Genomic DNA, 23,698 nt, shown 5'->3' on the forward strand with positions numbered 1-23,698 from the left:
CACCAACCTCATAGCCCATTGGTATTATCCATACCGCCCTTGGTTCTACTGCCTCCATATGGCATTGGTTCTTGTTAACAGATAGTATTTGCATATTTGTCCACCACTTTCGTAGGGATCCTTTCCCTATTCTTCATTTTGCCTTGGAAGGTCTTGAAGAAACTCCATAGGGCAGTTGTCTGATTCTCTATATTTCTCAATATTTGTAGACCTTGTTTGATTTGAGTAGCTACCGGTAAATCAAATTCCCATTGGACCCTACCTATCTTGGGGATTTCATTAATGAAGAATAGTGCTAGATAGGCAATCAATGAACCAAATTTGAAAACATGCTTCTTGTCTGTTTTGATTTTCTTCAAATTTATTAGGAGCTCTTCAAGAAGAACTATGCACAAGTCATACTGCATATCCTCTTTCACTATCTGATAAGCTGCATATATTGCAGTACCGAAGACTGAGTTGAACCTGCTAGATAGATAAAATTTCTACCCAATAATCATCGATGCAAATTTGACATCATGCTCCAAGATATCATCAATTGTCATTGATCTGCTATCATATTGAGCACCAGTTAATTTTGTGATGGTTTGGTTTGTTACCTTCCTCAAATTAGTTTTTCCATTGGTTTGGGGTGGATATGTGACTGCATGAATGGCTTGATTGGTTATCTTGTAATTTTTTTCCATCCATATGAATTCATCATGGACATGGCTCAAAATATATCTTACCCAATTATCTTTATCGAACGTCAAAAAGTGAACAAAATGTGTGAAACCCTTCTTCTATAACTATGCATATTCTAGTTTGGGGTTCCCAACTTCATCCATTATGTGCTTAGTATACAAGTTTAAGATCTTCTTACTTCCAGTTTCCTCAATTGTGCAGTGAATGTATGCCCTAACATTGTCAATATGAAGAACTCCATATGACATGGACAAAAAAGCACCATTGAGATCATCCTCAATAGATTTAAATGGATGTCTTTTGAATTGTGGCCTTTCTCTTTCAGAAATTTCTACTACCAAAGGTGTATTAATAGAAGAAGATGCCATTTCAAGAAATTTAGGTTTCAAAGGATGAACAGGCTTTGGTAAAAACCTTTTTCTTCTGTTGGATGCACAATAACTTCTTGTCAGATCACCTCAAGCCTTATGATCGCCTTGAAATTTGGTTCGCCTTGCTCTGCAACTTCAACTCTTTGCTCACAATGTGAGAAATGATTCATACTTTGCCCAGGTTTTTAACTTTGTAAACCCTAACTTTAAGTTGAAATAAATACAGTTGTAAAGTTCAACTAGATGTCTTGTTCAACATAATCCAATCCACCGGATTCCAAGATCGATATGATGAATTTCAGTTAATCATCTCCAAGCATCTTCAATCAACCTGGATTGATCACAAATCTCTTTAAGGGGGTTTTACAAGATTTTGCATGAAGATGCCACCCCCTAAGGCCAAATGCCTTTGTTACCGAATGAAGATCCTGCACCAGATTTAGGTGCAGATCCACTAGCTACCTCAGATTCATTTTTGTTGATCCATATCTTCTCATGCTTATTCCTAGTCTCTTCTACCTTTGCCTTGCCTTTTTCATCAGCTTTGTTCTTCTATACCAGAGAATTTTTGTTCATATTCTTGATTTTGCAATACTTTGCAATCTGACCGATTTTGTTGTAAGCATGACAAACAACATTTCTCTGCATAGGTCTAAAATTCATCTAATTTTGACTCATCTTGCATTGGTTAAAGATATGTCCAAACATCCCACAAGCATAACATCTATTGTTCTGAAAATTATTCATTACTGCTCTACGTATGTTTGAATTGTGATCAAAATTATTGCATATGAAACAATGACCGATAAAGGTAAGACCATTGTTCACATTATTCATTCCATTATTCACCCTACTTCTTCATTGATTTACCATATGGCCAAATTTATTGCAAGTAAAACATCTACCATTGAATTTGTAGGCATTAGGCTATCTTATCGGAGTATTCTTGTTCTTCTGATGATTATGCTTTGCATTGCTTTGTTTAGAACCAGACGATTCTCCTTTCTCATATCCAAGTCATCTCATGTCTCTGGCTATCCAACATTTCATCAAGCCTTGCTGAGATAGCATTAAATTTGTCTTTGTATTCATTTGCAGTACCAAGTTCATCTCTTAGGATAACAATCTGTCTTTCAAGTTCTTGACCATCATTCCTTGATTGTGTCAACCCAAGATTCAATGAATCATTTTTATAGGTAAGCCTGAAGCATTCATCTAATTTGTCTTTCAATAATTGAGTCAAAATTTCTTCATTCTTCCTCTGATCTTCAATCTCCTTAGTCAGCTTCATCACAATGGATTGCATCTCTTTATTCAATACAACATTCTCTCTAGCAATATTTTCACATTCCTTATTTTTTCTTTGGTCTTCAATGCTTTGCTCTTGTTTCTCCTTCAGCTTGTCCACCAACTCTTTTCTCTTATCTCTTGAAAAGTTGACTTGATCCTTCAAATCATTAATGGTCTTTAGCTGCACTCAGGTTTCTCTTTAAGGAACTTATTTCATTTCTTGTAGCATCAAGATCCTCAAGTGCCACACAAAGTTGTCTTTGCAAACCAGAGTCCATTGATTCAATCTCCCGGACCTTTCCTCAAGTGGTAAGGCTTCCTCGAAGGAACTAGGATCTGATACCAATTTTTGGAATCAAGGAACACTGAGAGGGTGGGGGGGGGGGATCTGTGTTCTATAGGTAAATAAATTTTCAAACTTATTCTCACATCACTAGAAGCAAATGAAAGAAAGTAAAATGTAGGAACACAAGATAATCAACCACAAAATCATAACACCAGGATTTTTACGTGGAAACCCAGAAAGGGAAAAACCATGGTGGGATTGGAACCCGCAATATTCATATACTGTGATCAAGAGCACATAAATATTACATAAGGAGAATGCACTTGTATTCAGGTGCACTGTGTAGAACCAAAGGTTTGATTACAATATGAAAGTCTCACTGACTTACAAATATTTTTATAATGATAACTATAATGATTGAACTCCAAAATAGCATCAAACAATGCTTGGATGAGTTCCAGTTAAGTGCAAAAAGTTTGATTGTAATACCTCTGCAATTCTGCCCCATTCTGCTTCTCAGTCATATATATCCACAATCACAAAATAAAACATTCATGAAGTTGGCCATCCATATTATGCAATGTAATGTGTAACCGGGTGTTGGATTAGACCGGATCTCTAAAACATATGCGGATCAACCAAATGATGTCAAAATGATTTATACATGTCGGCCCTATCATCCCATGCATGAATATAACGACCACAATCACCACAAAGATTCCAGACTAAAAGTGCTCTGCTTATCTTGAAATGCCGGTGAGAGATTACCAGACCACTCCCTCTATTGTTTACCAAAATCCATAACTATTGGATAGTATTTCCATGAAGAGTTGCCATCAATGACAACCCTAATCCATTATCCATGCATTGGTATCCACTAGATGAGTGATAATTGCCAATAGAGGTAACAAATATAAAATAATATTATTTAATTACCCAAATCTCATAGCCAATAGAATAATAAGGTAGGTATAATATATAATATTTAATTAACCCAAATAATAAAAAGGGAAAAGAATAATAATTAAAGAACCAATAATTAAATGAGCCATTGGCACAATAAAATATAAAATTCCAACAATGAAATAAACCAAGACCAATATAAATAAATACCCCAACTTAAATATTAATGCCACAAACTATATAAATGAATAATAAATCCAAAAGGCTCAAATAATAAATAATTAAACAATAGATAATAAACACTATATAAACCAATTAATTATTAAATATTAATAAACTATATTAATCAATTATTAATTAATTAATTAAATAATCATAGCTCCACAAGGCAACCCAACATAGGGCCAAACATCTCATCACAAGATACTAACATCATGACTCACGACAAGACACTAGACTGACAAGGATCTCAACTTAAGCATAGAGTGTGTAGAGGGAACCCATGACATCTCCAATCAACTTGCCATTGAGATAAAGACACGCTCAGACCCATGAGATTAGGTGGAGTCGATGTCTAGTACCTACAATCTTGCAACCAACACAACCATGAGACAACATATACAATAGCATATATCATAAATGATTAGGCAAGTGAGAGAGAATCACAATGTCATATCATGCTCTTAATGAGTGGTATGACATTGTCTCTATCATGGTTATAGTAGTAAGACAATCACAATCAACATAACATCATCTCATCCACTATAATCATGAAGTGGGGTTAGCATAATCAAGATGCCATCATATCTTCATAAGCACTATAATCAATCAATGAACAATGAGTGCATATCAATAATCAAATGTATATCCATCCATCCTAATAACCAAATATATATCATCATCCAATATAAATCACCATATATCAATGTCCATATGAAATGTCTATCATCATCAATAAGTATCTGAGATATAGATAAGGTCATAAGTATCAATTAAGACATCACATAAGAGTCTACATAAGCCTATCGATGCATAAAACAAAAGATGAATCAGGGAGGGACACTACAATTCACTACTAGAATTACAAAAAAATATTCTTCTACTTCTTTCAAGGTTTTGAGTGTAAATCCAAATGAAAAAAAACATGATAAGGTGCAATACATTCCATTCTTGCATCTATATTGCTCTAATTAAGACTAACATTCTCAAATTACAACACACTCCTCCTATTGATGGTAGGATTAGCACAATCAACTTTGAGTGAGAAAACATCATCCACTCTTGAAGAGAAAAAATATCACTCCAATGTTACTTTTAAGCTAGATCTTGATAGTTGTTGGATAATTAAGTGGTCTCTATGATCTATTATACAATGAGCATTTGGTGCTAATTTTTTTTTTCATGTAAGTTTATATCTAATTAAATCCAATAAAATTCAACTCTTGTTAATGTAGATTCATGCAAGATATATCTCTTTCAAATTAATTTCAATCAATTTCATTCATGCATTCCATGAAATTCAAGAAAATATGAATGTTACACTTGCTCTTAGTGATTCTAGATTGTTGAGATGTTTAATTCTTAAAGAAACAACAAAAAGATAAGGTGACAAGAAAATAAAATAAATTAGATTAAACGACCAATGAAAACTATAAATCTATTCACCAAATCTAAATGGTTAGGAAAAATTATATAAACTGATGCTATATTGATTAGTATGTACACAACCATTCACAGTATCAATGCAATCATCAAAGAAAATAAAAAATAAAACTTAGATATTTAAAGCTCGTCAATCAAATAATCATTACATGCACTAATTTGAGATGAATCTCTATGCAACATATTCAATTGCTACCAATTTATTCAACTTACCTTAAAAAATAAAGCATATCATCACCATGATCAGAATATCATGTTAATTTTACTTCAAAAATACTAATGTTTGATTGATATATTAAAATTTATTAATAAAAAATAAATTAAAATTAACACCCAAGTCTCTTGAGAATTTGGAAAAGATTATGAGAAGGATTTGACTACATTGATGAGGTCGCTGGCATTGGGACCTTTTTAATACTCAATTTGACTCCTTGAGAGTAAATTGACTTCTCCAGTTTCTCCTATAGCTCTTCAAAATTAACCAAATAATCTTGGAATGAATGTATCTTTAAATTGTTTCCCATCATTTCATTGATAATTTTTTTTGTAATAGGTTGATGTCAATAGTCACATGATTCTTTAATTACTTTTGAAAGTGACCTAACCAATGAATGTCTCCTAGAATGTACACGAGAGGTATTAAAAAATCTTTTTAATTTTTGTTAGGTCTTGGTCTAATAATATTCTATTCATACCCAATTTTTCTTTGCACATAGTAACTCGAACCTAAGATAAACATTTCTCAACCATTCTTTAGGTTTATCTTAGTAATCTTGTTAAAAAATTGTTGCTTTAAGAAAATCTCCAAAATTGGTTGACTTTATCTTTTGCAAAATGGGATGTAATATTCCCACATCATCAAGTCTTTATCAAAATTTGACTCCATCTAGTGGTCCAGGCTTGCTTAATAACTAATGGAGTGGTAAGATTTTATTTCTTCCAAAGCATTTTACTGCTAAATAGTTCTAGATTCTCCCTCCATTCTTTTGTTGCTGAAATGAGGTCCTTATACTTAGATACTAAGCATCCTTATAATATGATTCTTGGAAAACTGAGGAAGGAACAAAAAAAAATTGATGGGACCAACTAAATGGTTGACATAATGGTGCAAGAGCACCTCATCAACAAGCTATTCATGACCCTAATGATGAAGACTAGGATCATTAGGATGTGTTAGTGTGTCTTGTGTTTCATGTATGCAAATAAACCCCACCATGTAAGCCAATGTCACCAATTAGGCAATTTGAGAAGCCAACAGGGAAAATGTGGTAAAAAGGGGTAGTAGGCGGTTTAGATTCATGTTAAATAAGTTTTAGAATTTTTTTGTGTGTGTTTGGTTGGTCCATGTGTGTGGATCCCAAACTTAGGAAGTATGACAACTTTGTGAGCAAAATTGCAAAAATGCAACTTTTGAGTGCAAAAGTGCAAATTTTTGTAATTCAGTTGGGGAAGCCTTTCAAATGCTCCAACCTACTCCAAATTCAGTGGGAAATCATTGGATAGTTGTATAAGCCTTGTGGGATTGATTCCCAAGGTTGCTGATGTTGTAGTTGGAGTTTGAGAATCAATAATACACAAAATACTTTAGTGTTCCCAGAAATTTTGAGTTTGTAGGTGTTGTACGTGACTGTATTGATTGAATTGAATCCCACCATCCATCAATTAGATAGGAGGATGAACTATTTTTCTTTTGGTGGTGGTTGTTGGCATTATAATAGACAAAGAGAGATTGTTGGCATTTCAATAAGGATATTGAGAAGGTTGTTGATGATTATGGATATAACTGATTAAGGATGTTTATTGTCTTAATATTATTATTTTGTCATTGATGTCAATAAATTGATTTTCTAATTCAGTATGATGTTTCCATATCTTAAGAAGCATGATTTGATGAGTATAAAGATGTCGGTAAAAGACACAGAAAGAATGTGATGAATAAGGGGAGGAATAAGTTATTCAATGGGCAACTATTACCGAGTTAGACAATGATGAGATCATGATGTTTAGATTGTTTTGATATCCTACATATGTTGATTGATTGTAAGGTTAATACTATACTATGTTACCGAGCAAAGAACCTAGTCGGTAAACCCTAAGGAACCTAGTCGGTAAACCCTAAAGGTTATCGCTATCGGTTAATGAAGGCAGAATGTCTACCGAGTAAATATTAGTATTTACCGAGTTGCAACCGAGTAGTAACATAATGCATTGAATGAACATAAGCATATTTAATGAAGGAAGCTGATGAGCTGGAACTGATTAAATGATTGGTATGCCGTGAATGAAGTTTGTTAAAGAATCTATGGCAAAGGAAAATCGACAGGAAGATCTACAGCTTAGATTGAACCGCAATACCCTAGCACAAGTTCCAATAAATGTATGCAAGTTCCAATGTGGGGTAAAATGTTTTCAGATCGAAGGATACATTGAACCTAGTCAAGTTTGAAGATCTGATGGCTATGATTGATCATGGGATATGTGATCAAGGAGATTAAGCGGTTGGCAAATTGTTTATAAATAAGGAATTGTTGATAAACAATGTATGTAGGCAAGTGTATGCACAGGGATGCTACATAGTGATTACCGAGCACTAAAGCTTGAAGACCTATTTGAATAACATAGTATAGAGCCCAACAGATGGACAAGATAAGTCCTAGATTGTATTGAGCAAAAAAAATCTGCATTAGCATTTTAGATGTGAAGTTGCATAAAGATTTTATTACTGTTATTTTGTGAAGTGATAGAAAATCTCTTAACTGAGTGGACTTAATAGTATTACTTGTAAAACCCTCTAGCAAGGTGACATTCTGATTGAGTGTTTGAAATCCTTTAACAAAGTCACTTCTAACAAGGTGAAGATCCTAACAGATCCGAGGGAAATCCCTTAACCGGGTCACATATAGCAATGTGTTTGTAATCTTTAACAGGATTTGCTTTTAACCAAGCATACTCTAGAAGAGTATATTTCTTAGTGGGTCTGAAATCCCACTGTGGTTTTACCCTATTTGGGTTTCCATGTTAAATCTGGTGTTATGAGTGTTATGATGTTTATATGCTTTTAAGTTTGCATGTTTAGCAGTTTTGGTATATTATTGAAGTATATGTTACCGAGGTTGAATCTGTTGTTTTCATGGAAGATTAAGGTTGTATGATTCACCCCCCCCTCTCATCTTATTAGCTTGGAATTTGTACTTAACATTAAGTATCAAAACTATCAGTGGTCTGAGGTCTTAGTAGAGAGAAACCTTCATTCTATTGACTGTAACCCGAAAAATTTAGGGTTTGGAGAGGGTTTTGAACCAAAATGGATTTATCTTGTACTTCGGTCCATTAAAAGACTCTTCCTTTGGAGGGATGCAGGATAAGCCTTTGTATTTTAGTGTTTTCATGTTTTGTTGCAGGGAAGATTCTATTGTGTGGAGAAAAGAACAAATTTAGGTAGGCATCTCTATGTGACTACCTAGGATAAGTTTTAGGACAATCATCATAATTTGTCTTAGTGATGGATTCCATGCATGCAACCCTAAAATTAGAAGTTTCTCACTAGCTCCCACATTCTTATTAGTTTTATTTTTCATTTGGTCTACCAGTAAGAGTAGTTGCTTTGGAAACAAGGGCTAATTTCCCTTATTAGGTCTCTTAGCCTCTGAAGGAGCAAACCTTATATTTGCAGATTTGACCAAACCATTTTGGGAATCAATATATCTTCCAAAAGGGTGTTCGAAACACTAAGTTTTTTGTATGGGTGTGTGGAATATTTTTGAGTTAAGGCCAAAACACCAGTCTAGAAGGGCTACTAGCTGGAGGGATAGGTTTACAAAGGAGGTATAAGGATTGGATGCCCAAGATCAAAACCAATGCTTGAAAGTGGTCTTAGATGTTATGTGTTGGCCAACTACAAAAATCCCAAGGAGTAGGGATCAATGGTAAAGCCTGACCGATAAAGCCTATTTGAAGAGTTGAAGCCTGTTACTCATTTTGAGTAGGCCTAAGACTAGGAAATGTGTGTGTAGTTTCATCCAAGGTGTAGAGTCCTTCCTTGCAAGGCTCTTGTGAGTAGTTGAAGAGTCACTACCCTAACCTGATTTGGGTTTTCTATTAGGAGTTTTGGGTAGGTCTCTGCATCACATAAGCCATGCACTATGTCACTTGTGATTTATCTCCCCCTTAGATTTCTCATATTTCTTCATCCTACTCAAAATTATAGAAATATCTTGTTGAAGAGATTATTTTTCTTCATTTCTAGTTTGAAATCCCAAAACAACTTCTTGGATTGGTAATCTTATGGCTATATATTAGCATCAAGTCTATTAATTGTAGAAATTTTAACTTGTGCAATCTTATGTCCTCATTAATATATTAAAATAGTGGATATCATTCTTGTTCTTTTTCTTCAATTGTTGAGAGTCTTGAAAGCTTCTATCAAAATTGAGAAGTCCACTTCTTCTAATTGGACATATGTCCTTTTCTTTTTCTATATAGTATGATTAAAGCACATTGGGAGGATAGAGGTGTCACTTGTTGATGGCTTTGAAGGAGGAGGATAATTTATGATATCTCTTCCTAATGTACCTCATATTGTTGTTGTTGTTGTTGTTGTTGTTGAGGAGGACAATAGTTCAGAGAAGAGATCTTTTCTATCTCTATCATGTCCTAGAGGTCCTCAATATTTACACCCCCTTTTTGTTGCAACATCTCACCATTGTTTTCCTTTTCCTTTTCCTCATGCTCTAGGTTTGTCTCAGGTGGGGATTTTCCATCATTTGAAACTTATTTCTCTCAATGATTGGTTGAAGGGACATTGGAGTCTCTTAGAGGAAAATAATAAGGTGGAGAAGGTTGGGGATTAGGGAAATGAGGTGGAGGAGGTGAAGCATTAGGTGAAGAAGATGGAGTAAAGCATACAGTGGATAACAAGAAAGAGATTTGTTGAGATGGGGATGTAGATGGAAGATGCGATTCATGAGAAGGAAATGAAGATGGAGAACTATGTTAAGCAAAAGGTAGAGGAGGTTGAATGGACTAAGAACAAATTCTCTTCCTTCTTTGGACAGAGATTTCTTCTTCTTCTCGAAAACTCTACGTTGTTATCTTTCTCTCTCTATCTCCCTTTTGGGAAATAGTGTTTGTAGGTATTGCCTTTCCTTTAGTTTTAGTAGTTGATGCACTAGAGGATTTTTCAAATTGAGAAGTGATCTTCCTCTGACTAAACATCATATATCCTTTACCTTTTCTATATAGTATGATTAAGCCATATTGGGAGGATAGAGGTGTCACTTGTTGATGTCTTTTAAAAAGGAGAATAAGTTATAATACCTTGTATTCTTAGTTTTGTTGAGGAGAACAATATGTAGAAGAGATATTTTCTATATCTATCACATCCTAGAGGTCCTCTATATTTAAACCCTCTTGTTGTTGCAACATCTCACCATTGTTTTTCTTTTCCTTTTCCTCATGCTCTAGGTTTGTCTCAATTGGGGATTCTCCATCATTTAAAATTTCATGCTCTTGATAATTGGTTGAAAGGGACATTAGAGTCTCTTGGAGGAGAAGGTTGGGGAGTAGGAACATGAGGTGGATGAGGTGAGGCGTTAGATGGAGAAGATGGAGTAGAGAATAAGGTGGAGAGAAAGAAAGAGTTTTATGGAGATGGTGATGTAGATGGAGGATGTGATTCATGAGGAGGAAAAGAAGATGGAGAACTATGTTAAGAAAAAGGTGGAGGAGGTGGAAGGGATTGAGAACAAATTCTCTTCCTCCTTTGGAGAGGGACTTATACTTCTTCTTCAAAACTCTCCATTATTATCTTTCTCTCTCTATCCCCTTTTGGGGAAACAATCTCTATAGGCTCTATCTTTCCTTTAGCTTTAGTAGTTGCTGCACTAGAGGATTCTCCAAATTTATTCTTTGGTAGCTCTTGAGCCTTTGGTCATGGTAGTTCCAACATTAAAAGGAGATGACAACCATTACCTTGAGTATGTCACCACTTGAGTTTCTCTTACACCCACGTTTAATTCCTCACTGATTGAGTAGTCTACATTATGGATGGAAATGTTGAAAATTATAGGAGTTGAGAAATACAACCCCACAGTAGCTTGAAGATCTTCTGCAAGCCGAATAACCTGTTACAAGGAGAAGCAATGAAGCAAAATCAGAAGAGCACACAAAACACAGGAAAAATATTCTCAAAAGACGAGAGCTCCAATTCACCAGAAAAGAATTGTGAAAAGATAATACAATGAAAAGAAAAAATAACCTCTAATAGGTTAAGAAACCCTAAAAAGGGAAAACCCTAGGCTTGCACATAATAATTAATAAAATAATTAATTAATATGCACCTAATGTTAGCTTAAGTGTAAAAAGATAATTGGGAACTTAAAGAATTAAACAAATAATGTTTAATTAATCAAGTAAAGACCCAATTACTCTAACACCCCCCCTTAAGCTAGACTTAGGGAGAAGCTAAAACTTAGAACAACTACTGAAAGCATGAAAGATGGGTCCCAACAACAAGGCCTAATCAGGTACCTAAATACAATGAAATCTCTATGAAATGGAGACAAAGGAGAAAATCCAGTGGGGAAAAACTCCTCTCCAAAAAGAGATAAAAGAACATGTTGAAAGAAGAAGAAGGAAGGAAGGCCTTATAAAGACCCCCCAAGGACAACTTCCTTCACCCCAAGCATAGAGCGCAACTGAATATAGCATGACGATGCAAAAGGTTTCGTGAAGATGTCTGGAACCTGCTCGAAAGCGGGAATGTACTCCAGAATGAGAACACCATCCTGAGTCAACTGGTAGATGAAATGCATGTGAAGCTCAATGTGCTTCGTCCGCTGATGCTCTATCGAGTTGTGGGAAATATGTATAGCACTCTGATTGTCACACCAAAGAATAGTGGGACCATTAGGAGGAAAACCAAACTCAGTCATCAACTGTCGAAGCCATAAGATCTCTTGACTAGTGAGCACAATAGCTCGGTACTCAGCCTCTGTAGATGATAATGCATGAGCAGTCTGCTTCTTGCAAGACCATGTGATAGGACCAGAGCCAAGATAGAAAACAAAGCCAGAAGTAGACTTCTGATCAGTGACATCACCAGCCCAATTTGAGTCAGTGTAGCCAACAATGTGAGGTTCCCTTGATGTGTAATGAATGCCATGAGAACTAGTGCTCTAAATGTACCTCAAAATATGTTTGGCAGCTTCTCATGAGGATCATGGGAGAATTGAGAGACAAGACCAACCACAAAGGAAATATTAGGATGGGTGTGAGTCAGGTACAACAAACTGCCAACCAACTGCCTGTAAAGTGTTCAATCTACCGAAGGAGTGGGACAAGAGGTGGTCAAAACAATCCCTGACTGAAATGGAGTGGGAGCAGGCTTGCAATCAAGCATGCCAAAGCAGTGAAGCATGTCAAGAGCATATTTCTACTAATAGAGAGGGATCCCATCAGAAGACTGAATCACTTGAAGACCAAGGAAATAGTGCAATAGACTGAGATCTATCATCTCAAACTAATCCATCAAGTCACGCTGAATATGCTGAATCATAGAGGATGAGCTACCTGTGATGAGAAGATCATCAACAAATAGCACAAAAATCAGTATGTCACCCTCAAGAAGCTGAATGTATACTGTGTGATCAGAATGACTGTGGGAGAACCCAATGGAGAGAAAGAAAGAGTCCATCTTCTCATACCAAGCTCGAGGGGCCTGTTTGAGACCATACAATGAATGCCAAAGTCTGCAAACCAAAGAACTATCCTGCACAAATCTCTGAGGTTGTTCCATGTAGATTTCCTCCTGTAGATCCCCGTGCAAGAAGGCACTCTTCTCATCCATCTGAAAAATAGGGCAATGCTGAGAAGCTGCAAGACATAGTACAAAGCGAATGGAATTCATCTTGGCAACAAGGGCAAATGCCTCGGAGTAATCAATACCCTCAACCTGTGAAAACCCCTTTGCAATAAGACGTGCTTTGTACTTATCAATGGAACCATCAGCAACATATTTAGTGCGATACAATCAGCAACACCTAACCATCTTTCCGCCCTTAGGAAGAGGACAAATATCCCAAGTATGATTCCTCATCAAAGAAGAATACTCCTCCTCCGTAACATAATCCCACTCAGGGTGACTTGTTGCCTTTGAAATTTTTTGAGGATCATCTGAAATAGCATGACTCAAAAGACTGGAACCCACTGTATGAGAACGAGTGTGACCAGTATCTAAAGGATCACTAGCCATAGGGCCGACCGCCTCAACAGTAAGGCGAGACCACTTGGGCATCTGAGGTGGAGCAAGGGGAGGTGGGGATGGTGGAGGTAGGGATGGTGGATCATCAGAACCATCATCAGAATCATCCTCAAAAAGATCCTGAAGGAGTGTAGAGGCCGGAGGAGGCAGAGGAGTAGACACTGGAGTTGGGGTATCCACTGTGGGAAGACACTCATCAAACTGAACATCCCATCGAAATAGGACCTCTGTGGAATCAGGATCAAACAACCTATATGCCTTAACATCCTCACAGTAGCCAACAAAAATGAGTGGTCGGCTCTTCCACTCCATGGCTTTCCTCTGAGCATTAGGAATAAAGGCCCATGCCTCACTGCCAAACACCCAAAAAAAGGAAACATCAGGGTTGTCATGAGACCAAGCCTCCTCAGGAGTCATATGTTGAATAGCCTTGTGAGGAATGCGATTCTGAATATAGTTGACACAATTGACAGCCTCAGCCCAAAAAGCCAAATCCATGGACCAGGACTGAATCATACAATTCACCATCTCCTGTAAAGTGTTGTTCTTACGTTCAATGACACCATTCTGCTGAGGGGTGTAGGGAACAGTGAACTGATGCTGCAAACCATGCTCAGTGTAAAAATCTCTAAAAGCCTAATTCACATATTCCCCCTATTATCTGTATGTATCCACCAAATAGAACAACCATACTGCTTCTCTACATATGTCTTGAAGATTCGAAATGAATCAAAGACATCAGACTTGTACTTAAGAAAGTACACCCATGTGCGTCTGGAGAAGTCATCAATAAACGTGAGTACATACTTGGCCCCTGAAAAAGAAGGAGTGGGAAATGACATGAGGTCACTATGAATCAACTCCAAGGGTGCCAAAGCACGAGAGGCTCTCCCCTTCAGAAAGGGATCTCTGTGATGCTTGCCAAGCACACAACCATGACAAACACCATCAGTGCAGGAAATTTGTAGGAGCCCAAGAACAAGTGCCTATGTACTCATCTGTTGAAGATATCTATAATTGACATGGCCCAATCGCTCATGCCAAAGCTTACTCACTGAATCTGCATGTGCTATGAGAGATGAACCTAAACCCAAAGAGGGCTCAAATTCATCAAATCTATAGAGACGAGATGCAAAATCCACACTACTAGTAGCCACAACCAAATCAGGGTCATGGAGGTCCTGAATAACCACATCATGTGGTGAGAAATCAACTTTCTACCAGAGCATGAGTGGCAAATCTAATAAATGGATAGGAGGTTCGTCAAGATGTCAGGGACAACCAGAACATCCTATAGAGTACCCCCATCCAAAGAGATAGAACCTGAACTCAAGACGGAAAGCTGATCTGAGTCACCCACTGCAATTTGTGAAATACCACAAGAGGCAAGAGAAGTAACCAACTGCTGAGTGTGTTTTATATGGTGAGAAGCACCATAATTTAGAATCCATGTGGACCCATAGGTCAAAGCTCTAGCAATGAGAGCATGACCTTTCCCTGTGGAAGGAGAAGACGCCTGAGGAGATGAAATGTGATGCTGCTGTATGGCTTCCTGTAAAGCCTCTAATCATTTCCAACACCTGGAAACTAGATGTCCTTTCTTGCCACAAAAACTGCAAGTGTCTGATGATTTCTTCTTAGTCTTGGAGGAAGACTCACCAGACTGTTAAGATTTCCCTTGTTTGGGAGGAAATGGTTTTGAATCAGACTTAGGAGCAGGCTTGGAGGAATGCTCACTACCTACAGAAGGCTTCTTTGGCTTCGGTTTCTGCTTCTGTTTCTCCTTCTCCTTAGAGGACTGAGCAACCAATGCTTTGTTCTTGGAGTCTGAGATCATATCCTGCTGAGAAAGATGAAACTGCTCACGAGACAATCACTCACAAAAGACATCAAAGGTAGGCATGTTGAAACGAGTACCCAAGCCATCCATGGTGGAGTAGAAAGCAAAGGCAAAAAACTGAAAGTGACCCCGAAGCTTCAAAAGAATCAAATGAATGCACTCGGTATCAGTCTTGTTCTTTCCACATCCCTGAAGAACAGATCTAGTAGTCATGTCTACCGAGCAGCAAAGATGACACACCGAGTTGATATACACAGAGTGAAACGTGTTACCAGATTCATTGAACCTGGACATACATATGAAAATGTGTTACAAGATCGAGGAACATCTAACCGTTATCACATTGGAAATTGCACTTAAAGATTGTGTATGATTTTGAGGTCATCTAGCCAATGAAATAATTTGCATGGTTATTCATTCAATAAATCATATTTGTAAGATTGAAGCAATGAATGGATCACCGTTATAAGAGATCTATTTATACAACATGAGTTAAGAATTAAAAAGAGTGTGTGTGCATGAGTGTAAGAAGACTATTATAGAGACACAGAGGTCACCGAGAAGGTTTTCAGAGAACAGTCGAAGAATAGAGTAAACATAAGGGTTTATCGAGTTACTATAAGGGTTATCGAGGTATGCTATAAGCAAGGTAACTTATTCTGAGCACATAGAATCTACTATAACATTCTAGATGTAAAGTTGCAGATATTTGTAATGATTTTATTGTAATATTTTGAAGTTGTAAGAGAAACCTTTAACAGGGTAAAAGACTCTAATCAAGTCTATAAATTGTAAAGCCTCTAACCAGGTGCAACATTTAGATGAAGTGTTGTGAAATCCTTTAGCAAGGTAGATCTAACAACAAATCTTGTTACTCCTAACAGAGTAAGCTATCAGAAATAGCTAAACATGTAGCTCTAACTGAGCACTCTTTATTATTGCAATAGTGAAGTTGTGGGTGCCATCCCCACCATAGTTTTTCTCTCTAACCAAGAGTTTCTGTGTAACCAAAATATATGTGTTATGGAGTGAATCATGTATGATTGTTATCTATTTGTTTTAGCTTTATATTATGTTACAACAATTTTTGGTTTATGCTTAATAGTAAAGTTATTGTTGAAGAAAGGATTTGAAGTACTGATTCACCCCTCCCCTCTTAGTACATTAGCTTTCCATATTGGGCCTAACAATTGGTATCAGAGCTTGAATCTTGGAAAAGGGTTTAACTGCCTAAAGAGAAAGATCTTATCAATGGAAGGCTATAAACAATCTCAGAGGATTGTGTATCTGCAAGAAGAACTGGATCATGCTAATCATGTGATTGCAGACATGCAAAGGAAAATGCAAAAATCTGTGAAAGTGAGAAGAAGAATATCTGATGATTTACAGGACTCTCAAGAGTTAGTGGAACAAATTGAGACATCATCTGAGAATAATATATCTAAAGAAACATAAGAAATGATTGGAGTATTGAAAGAAAAGAACAAAGCACTGGTTGATCAACTGAAAGCAATAAAAAGAGAACATGAACATTTCACAACATAGATGACTGAAAATCTTGATGCATTGAGGACAATTGAGGATAAAGTAAGAGATCTAGAAAGAGAGAAACAAAAACTTGAAGTCTTAGTATTTGATAAGAATGATGAAATCACAAGGTTGACTGGAATTCAACAAAACCTATCAGATCAACTAGGTTATGCAAATCATGAAGCAATTCTGAGAAATGATGAGAATCAAGCATTGAAACTTGAAGTATCAAGGTTGACCGATGAACTTGAATCAGAGAAGAAATCCAAAGAAACACTGAAGAAGAGTTATGAAGCATCAAAGATGTTGGATGAGCAACTGAATACAAGAAGACCCAACAAGGATGTAAGACTTGATTACAAAGGAAAAGACTCTACTGAGAAGGGAATTCATACTACCGAGAGACGAGAATCATCAAAGCAAGCTGAAAAAAAGAATAACATCAAAAGAAAGAAGCCTATTTGCAACTACTGTGGAAATCAAGGTCACACTGCCAACATGTGCCAAATCAGAAAAGGTAAGCAACTGAATGTCACTAAGTCCAAAGGTTATTGCTACAATTTCAATAAATATGGTCACACATCTAATCAATGTAGGACAAAGTCTGTTAACAATTATCAGAAGGGAAAATTCAAAGGGTTTTGTAAAAAATGCAATAGATATGGACATAGTACCGAGAAGTGTTGGTTTAAGCAAAATAACTATATGTGGTCTACACACCGAGCAAATGCTAGAGGTTACCGAACTCACACACATCCTTACCGATAGTATTCTGCAGTACCATGGGATTACAATACAAGGATATGGTGTGAATGTTGTGGAAGATATGGACATATAAGTGCCAACTGCTTTATAAGGTTAGGAATGAACAATCGAAGATCATGGAGAAATCCTGGTATGGATGGTTTTCATTGTCACAAAGTTGGACATTTAATTGGAGATTGCAGAGATCAACCTAGAAAAGACATTGAAGAAATAAAAAACAAATTAAAGATGATTTGGAAAAAGAAGGAAATTGTGTCAAATGAAGAAAGCACCTTACCTACCGAGTTAGGTGCACCTATTCCAAATTAATTGGTAAAGGTATGAAGGGACTGCATTCTCTCAAGTTTAAAATCTTAACAGTTCCTATTTTATCATGTACTTAATTCAAATCTGCATAATTAAGATGTATTAGTAAGTTTGAAATTATATTAAAGTCTTTTGAAGCACTATACAGGAAAACTGTCAAGTCGGTGAATACACGAAACTTGTCTAGTCGGTAAATGAAGGAAGTTTGGTTACTCGGTTAAAACGGAAAAAGGAGAGTAAATTAGTTAAAGAGGAATCGAGTGCATTTAATGTTTTTGACCTAACCCGCACAGAGCCCGATAAGGCATATGGTGTACTTAAAAGCATTTTCGCGGTCATTTACACTTACCAAGTTTTCGAGAGAGCAGAGCAAAGCGAATCCAAGGTGATCAAACCTCCTACAAAGAAAATTCAAGGTATTTACATCAATCTCAATGCATTGTTAAGCTGGTTTACCGATCTTATCTAGTTGCCATTATCTGCTAAGTATAAAGTGTCAGTCATTTGAAAATCTTGAAACCCTAAGGATCCTTTGTTAGCTTTTATCTGAAATATACAATGGCACCCAAGATCCAAGATCCCATAGTTGTCAAGAATGTAGAGAAGCCCTCACTAAAATACTCTTTGACTCCCAAAGTTGCATCTGAACTAGATGACAAAACCGCCTTTTCACTCATCTTGGATAGAGTGTTGTTAGTCGAGGATGTGAGATTCTTCACCAAATGTCGTGTTGAAGAACTCGGTCATGTTGAAATCAGAGACACCTATGATGAGCTGTGCATAGATGGTAAATTGAATAGAAAGTATGAACACATCAAGATCAAGGGATTAACTGAAGCCCTAACCCATCCCTGTGTGTTCAAACCCCAGTGGGTTACGATTGTTCTAAGAAGAGTTCACAATGATTTCATGTGGCTAGAAGAGCAACCATTTAAGATTACCAAGGAAATCATTCATTTGATTACCGGTTACCCCTTTTATGATCATGCCCTAGCCCAAAAGATGATATCACAGAAGGAATTGATCAGTTTAACTGGAGTGGAATCAGATTACAAAGATTGAAATTGAATAATGTCACAGATGAAGAACTAAAATTTGCCATTAGAGTAATGGGTTACTGTTTCTTCCAATTAGCAAGGGAAAACAATGTACCTTGTGCAGCAGTAGACCTGGCCTACAAAATTGTGAAAAAGGGAATGAAAATTGATCTATGTGAGGTGTTGCTGAAGAACCTATTTGAAAATCTGAACACCATCAGGAAGTCGAAGAAAAACAACTCGGCTAATACACTAAAGTTTGGATCATTACTGGTATGCATGTTTTTCTATTTTGAAAAATTCTTTCCATCAGTCGGTAAAGTTGTTTCGAAACTACACCAACCAATCACCCATCAGATAAATGACTTCATCAAGAAGTTAGGTGATAATTTCAATAATATTATGGATGACTACTTCAGTAAATTTCAGGAGAAAATGCACAACAAATATAGGATTCCACCCCAGCTAGTGGAGAAATACAAAAATGATATATGTTTTGAAGTTGACACTGATTACAGTTATGTGAATGCTATGGAACTCAGGACTCAATCTTTGTTACTGATGGGTTACGAGATTGACTTTGAGATCACACAACAACAAATTGATGCATTTCTTACATTACCGAGGCATGCTACTGAGCTAAGGTATGGAACCTATGAGGAAGTAAAGGAAAAGGTAAAAATGAGCATTATAGTACCCAAAGCTACAAGAAAGGCAACAAAAATGATAAAGGCATTGTCAGAGAAATTCGGAGAAGACTCTTCCTCTACACCTATCAAAGGCACCATTACCATTACCGAAGAGGAATCTGAAGCCCAAGAGGTAGCAATAACACTAAGCACTGAATTACCTAAGGGAAAAGTGTTGAAGAGAAAGAAATAGGACACATCAAAGGCCTCACCGACTCCACCTCCAAAGCGACCTAACACAAGAGCATCTGCAGCCTCACCGAGTAAGAAAACAAAAAGTGTTACTACTCCCAAGGTAACAAAGACATACAAGAAATCTACTCGGAGACTCATTTTGGCAAAAGAGTCTAGTGATACCTGTAGACACCCAAAATTGTCATGTCTAATTAAATAAATATTTTATTTATTTAATTATCTAAGCCTAATTCTTCTATTAATTAAATAAATCTTTATTTATTTAATTAATTCATTTATCCTCTTCTAGCCTTATTTCTCATTTAAATAAATACATTTATTTATTTAAATTATCCCTTTCCTAAATTAAATAAATATTTTATTTATTTAATTATCCTATTTCTTCTATTAATTAAATAAATCTTTATTTATTTAATTAATTCATTATCTTTTTCTACACATGACACATGTCATTCATCTCTTATTTCCTACACTACCTACCTCTTTCATTATTTTGGTATTTATTATACCTACCCTCTAATCCTAGCCGACCTCTCTTTTTACACCTCTCAATCTTAACCCTCCATTTCTCATTGTGTCTTCTATTTAAGGAGATGCTTTCTTCATTTGACAAACCCTAATGACTGATTTTGGAGGACTTGGCTACACTACAATTCTACTTGCAACCACATTCCGTTCTTTATTGAGCTCTTGTGCACATAAAAATCTGAGAGCAAGCATATCAAACAAGATCAATGGAGATAGGAAGAATGGAGATCAAAACCCTAGTGGACATGTGATGGTATAATCTTTGTGATTTTGAGTTATTTTGCATTGTCTTAGGTTATCTTCATATGTTATGGTGGATCTTTGTTCATTGTTAGGCTAGGGTTTGGTGGTTGAATCCATTTTAGTCTTTCAATATTGTTGTTTATTGATATCCATTTTCACCATATACATTTTGGCACGCCCGGTGGGACTCTTGTCCCTTTGCATTTAACATTTTGTTGCAGATTTTGCATTTTTGAAGTTGCAGATCGGACGATTTCGACGACATTTTAGGTTTTTTTCCGCGTCTGCGAGTGTTCGGATCGCGTTTTTGTATTTCAGAGGCGTCTGTGATATCTTGGATCGCGTCTGTGTTTCTGTCATTTCTATTTTTGCAAGTTTCCGAATCGCGTCTGTGATCCCGAATCGCGTCTGTGCACCATCTGATCGCGTCTGTGCACCATCTGATCGCGTCTGTAGAAGAAAGAGGCGTCTGTGTTCTTAGATCGCGTCTGCGAATCACAGAACCGCGTCTGTGTCGGACAACCGCGTCTGTGTCTGGTATAACAACGTCTGTGCATTCTGTTTTGCAAATTTTTCAAGTTTTTCGATTCGGGTTTTTGGATTTTTGTACTTAGGGTTTCAGATCTGGTTTATTTTTGGCTAACCTTTGCAGATCTAGCTAACCTGATTTGTGCAGCTTGCTTTGGAGGCAAATACGTTTTTGTTGAAGGCCCCTTTTCACAAAGTCTTTTTGGGTTTTCTAATAATTTACCTAACTTGTGTGCTTGCAGGAAGGGGTTATCATTTGAAACCACCCAAACTACTAACAATTTTGTTGCAGGGCCTTAGCTAGGGTTTTGTAATTTTTATTGTGTGCCTTGTTTCATAGCTTAGCAAACACTTCAATTGGTGCACTAAAATTGAACCATTGTCTTTTGTGTCTTGAGCAATAGGCTCTTTTTGTTTACTCTTTAGAGGGCCTGTCTTCTCGTGTGGTCATTAGGACTACTAGTGAGAAGAGAACGACCCAAGTGGTAGCAAAAGAAAAACCATCTTCTTCCAAGCCACTATAATCAAATGTATTCATGGTGAAAACTATGAATAACGTGTGCTGATTAGTTCATACCGACACTATGTCTCCCCATAAACCCATTTGATCAAATTTATTTGATCATTTGTAGGGCGTAACCCCTACCAGCTGGGAGCCTTCTGTATTTACAGAGCTGAAAGTGCCGCATGTATGGCCACACGAGCGGATGCCCTTACTAGCACCTCATTGTTTTAGATGCCCAAATCCTTCTAGTTGTTGAGGCAGGAGGTCGGACCTCTGGTAGCGGCCCACACACATACGGTTCTTAGTAGAGATACAAAGTTCGCCATGGGGAGTTTTCATGGGGACTGATGCTTGGCTGACCCGAGAAGTGAGTGCCGAGGGTGGAGCCAGTGAGGTCAAGCATCTAAGTATCCGCTCTGAATAGCGTAGCCTCGGGGGTAAAACCCCATGTGGGATCAACAATTATTGTCCTGGCCAGCCATAAGAATTGTGCTTGACTTATGATAAACATTCAAACAATCAAGACAAAACAGCAAAACATTGTGTCTTTTGTGTCTTCAAGTGTATGCAAAAACTTTTTACATCAAACAACACACTTTTTGGAGTCTAAACAGTCTGCAAACATTGGGTCATCAACACTGTGTCCTCTTGTCACGAAAAACAGTCGAAAAATCAGATTTGGTCACAGCAAAACAAATTCACAGATAGGAAAGATTGCACTAAGGTTGCAGAAATGCGTCTGTGTCGGTTAAAATCGCGTCTGTGTCTGATAAACGCGTCTGTGAAGTACAGAATAGCGTCTGTGTTTTTATCAGCATCTGTGTCGAACATAGACACGTCTGTGTCTGAAAATCGCGCCTGTGAAGTATACAGGCGCGTCTGTGTCCACAATTGCAAAAAACTGTTATGGTCCCAGCAAACATCAACAGAAAATCTCATAATCACGTCTGCGTCAAACAGAATAGCGTCTGTGTATTAAAACCGCGTTTGTGAAGTATACAGAGGCGTCTGTGTCAGGATTTGAAAAGTTTAACAGTCAAGCAAACAAAGAAATCAGTTTCGGCATACTTGAGCTTCCTAGGTTGTCTCTTCAGATTTCATCTAGCATTCAGCCTGTTCTAAGGTCTTACACAGTCCATCATTGCTTCATACCTCATTTTACATTCAGACTAGTCTAAACTTGAGTCAAAAGGTCACTTGCTTGTCCTCATCATACTTTGTCAACACACTACAACACTTTGCTAAGTGGTCCCTCATCAAGGTTTCTTACCTTTGGGTCTCATTTGGTCTTACTTAGAGTCAAGGTCAGCTTACCTCATCAAGAGAAACTATCCTCTCTTTGGAAGTCACACCTACTCTACTACATACATACTTGGTCTTACACTTTGGACATTGCAAGTAAACTACAGATTCATTTACATTCCATACAACTCTTAGTCTTACATACTCTTGTCATTTTCGTCTAGTCTCTCACATATTGCTAAACACCTAGTTCATGGTTGAAACCCGTCTTCAAAAATCTAGGAGAAAAGCTAAAGAAGCTCAAGGGTCCGTAAACATGAGTTCTTATGAGTATGACAATGATGTCTTCTACAATCCTGAGCACACTACATTACCAGACATGAATGTTTATAGACACAATCCAAATATGGAAAGCGCAAACGCTATACACAATGCTACACACAATGATAATGTGGACAATTCTTCAATACTATCAGCAGACATACAAGAATCTATAATGGATCCTCAATTCAATAGATTGGTTGAAGAGATAATGAGGAGAGATCGTCAATATTTCCTAAACATGATGGCACAAAGTGGAGCTAAAATACCAGATGATTTTGACTTATCTCAACTTATGGAAAGTAGACCTTCACAACAAACTCAACTTAATGGTGGAGGACCAAATAATATGATGCCGGAGTCACCATCAGTTTTGCTTCAGAAACCAGCAATCCCACATACACAAGCTCAAATGCATGATACTTACACTCAAAGACCATCATGGAGGCCCTATGCTCAAACACATGCTCAAGATATGGGTCAACCAAGACAAATGGATACTCAAGGACTTCC

This window comes from Cryptomeria japonica, chromosome 4 (genome assembly GCF_030272615.1).
Source record: "Cryptomeria japonica chromosome 4, Sugi_1.0, whole genome shotgun sequence".
In the NCBI taxonomy this organism is placed as follows: domain Eukaryota; kingdom Viridiplantae; phylum Streptophyta; class Pinopsida; order Cupressales; family Cupressaceae; genus Cryptomeria; species Cryptomeria japonica.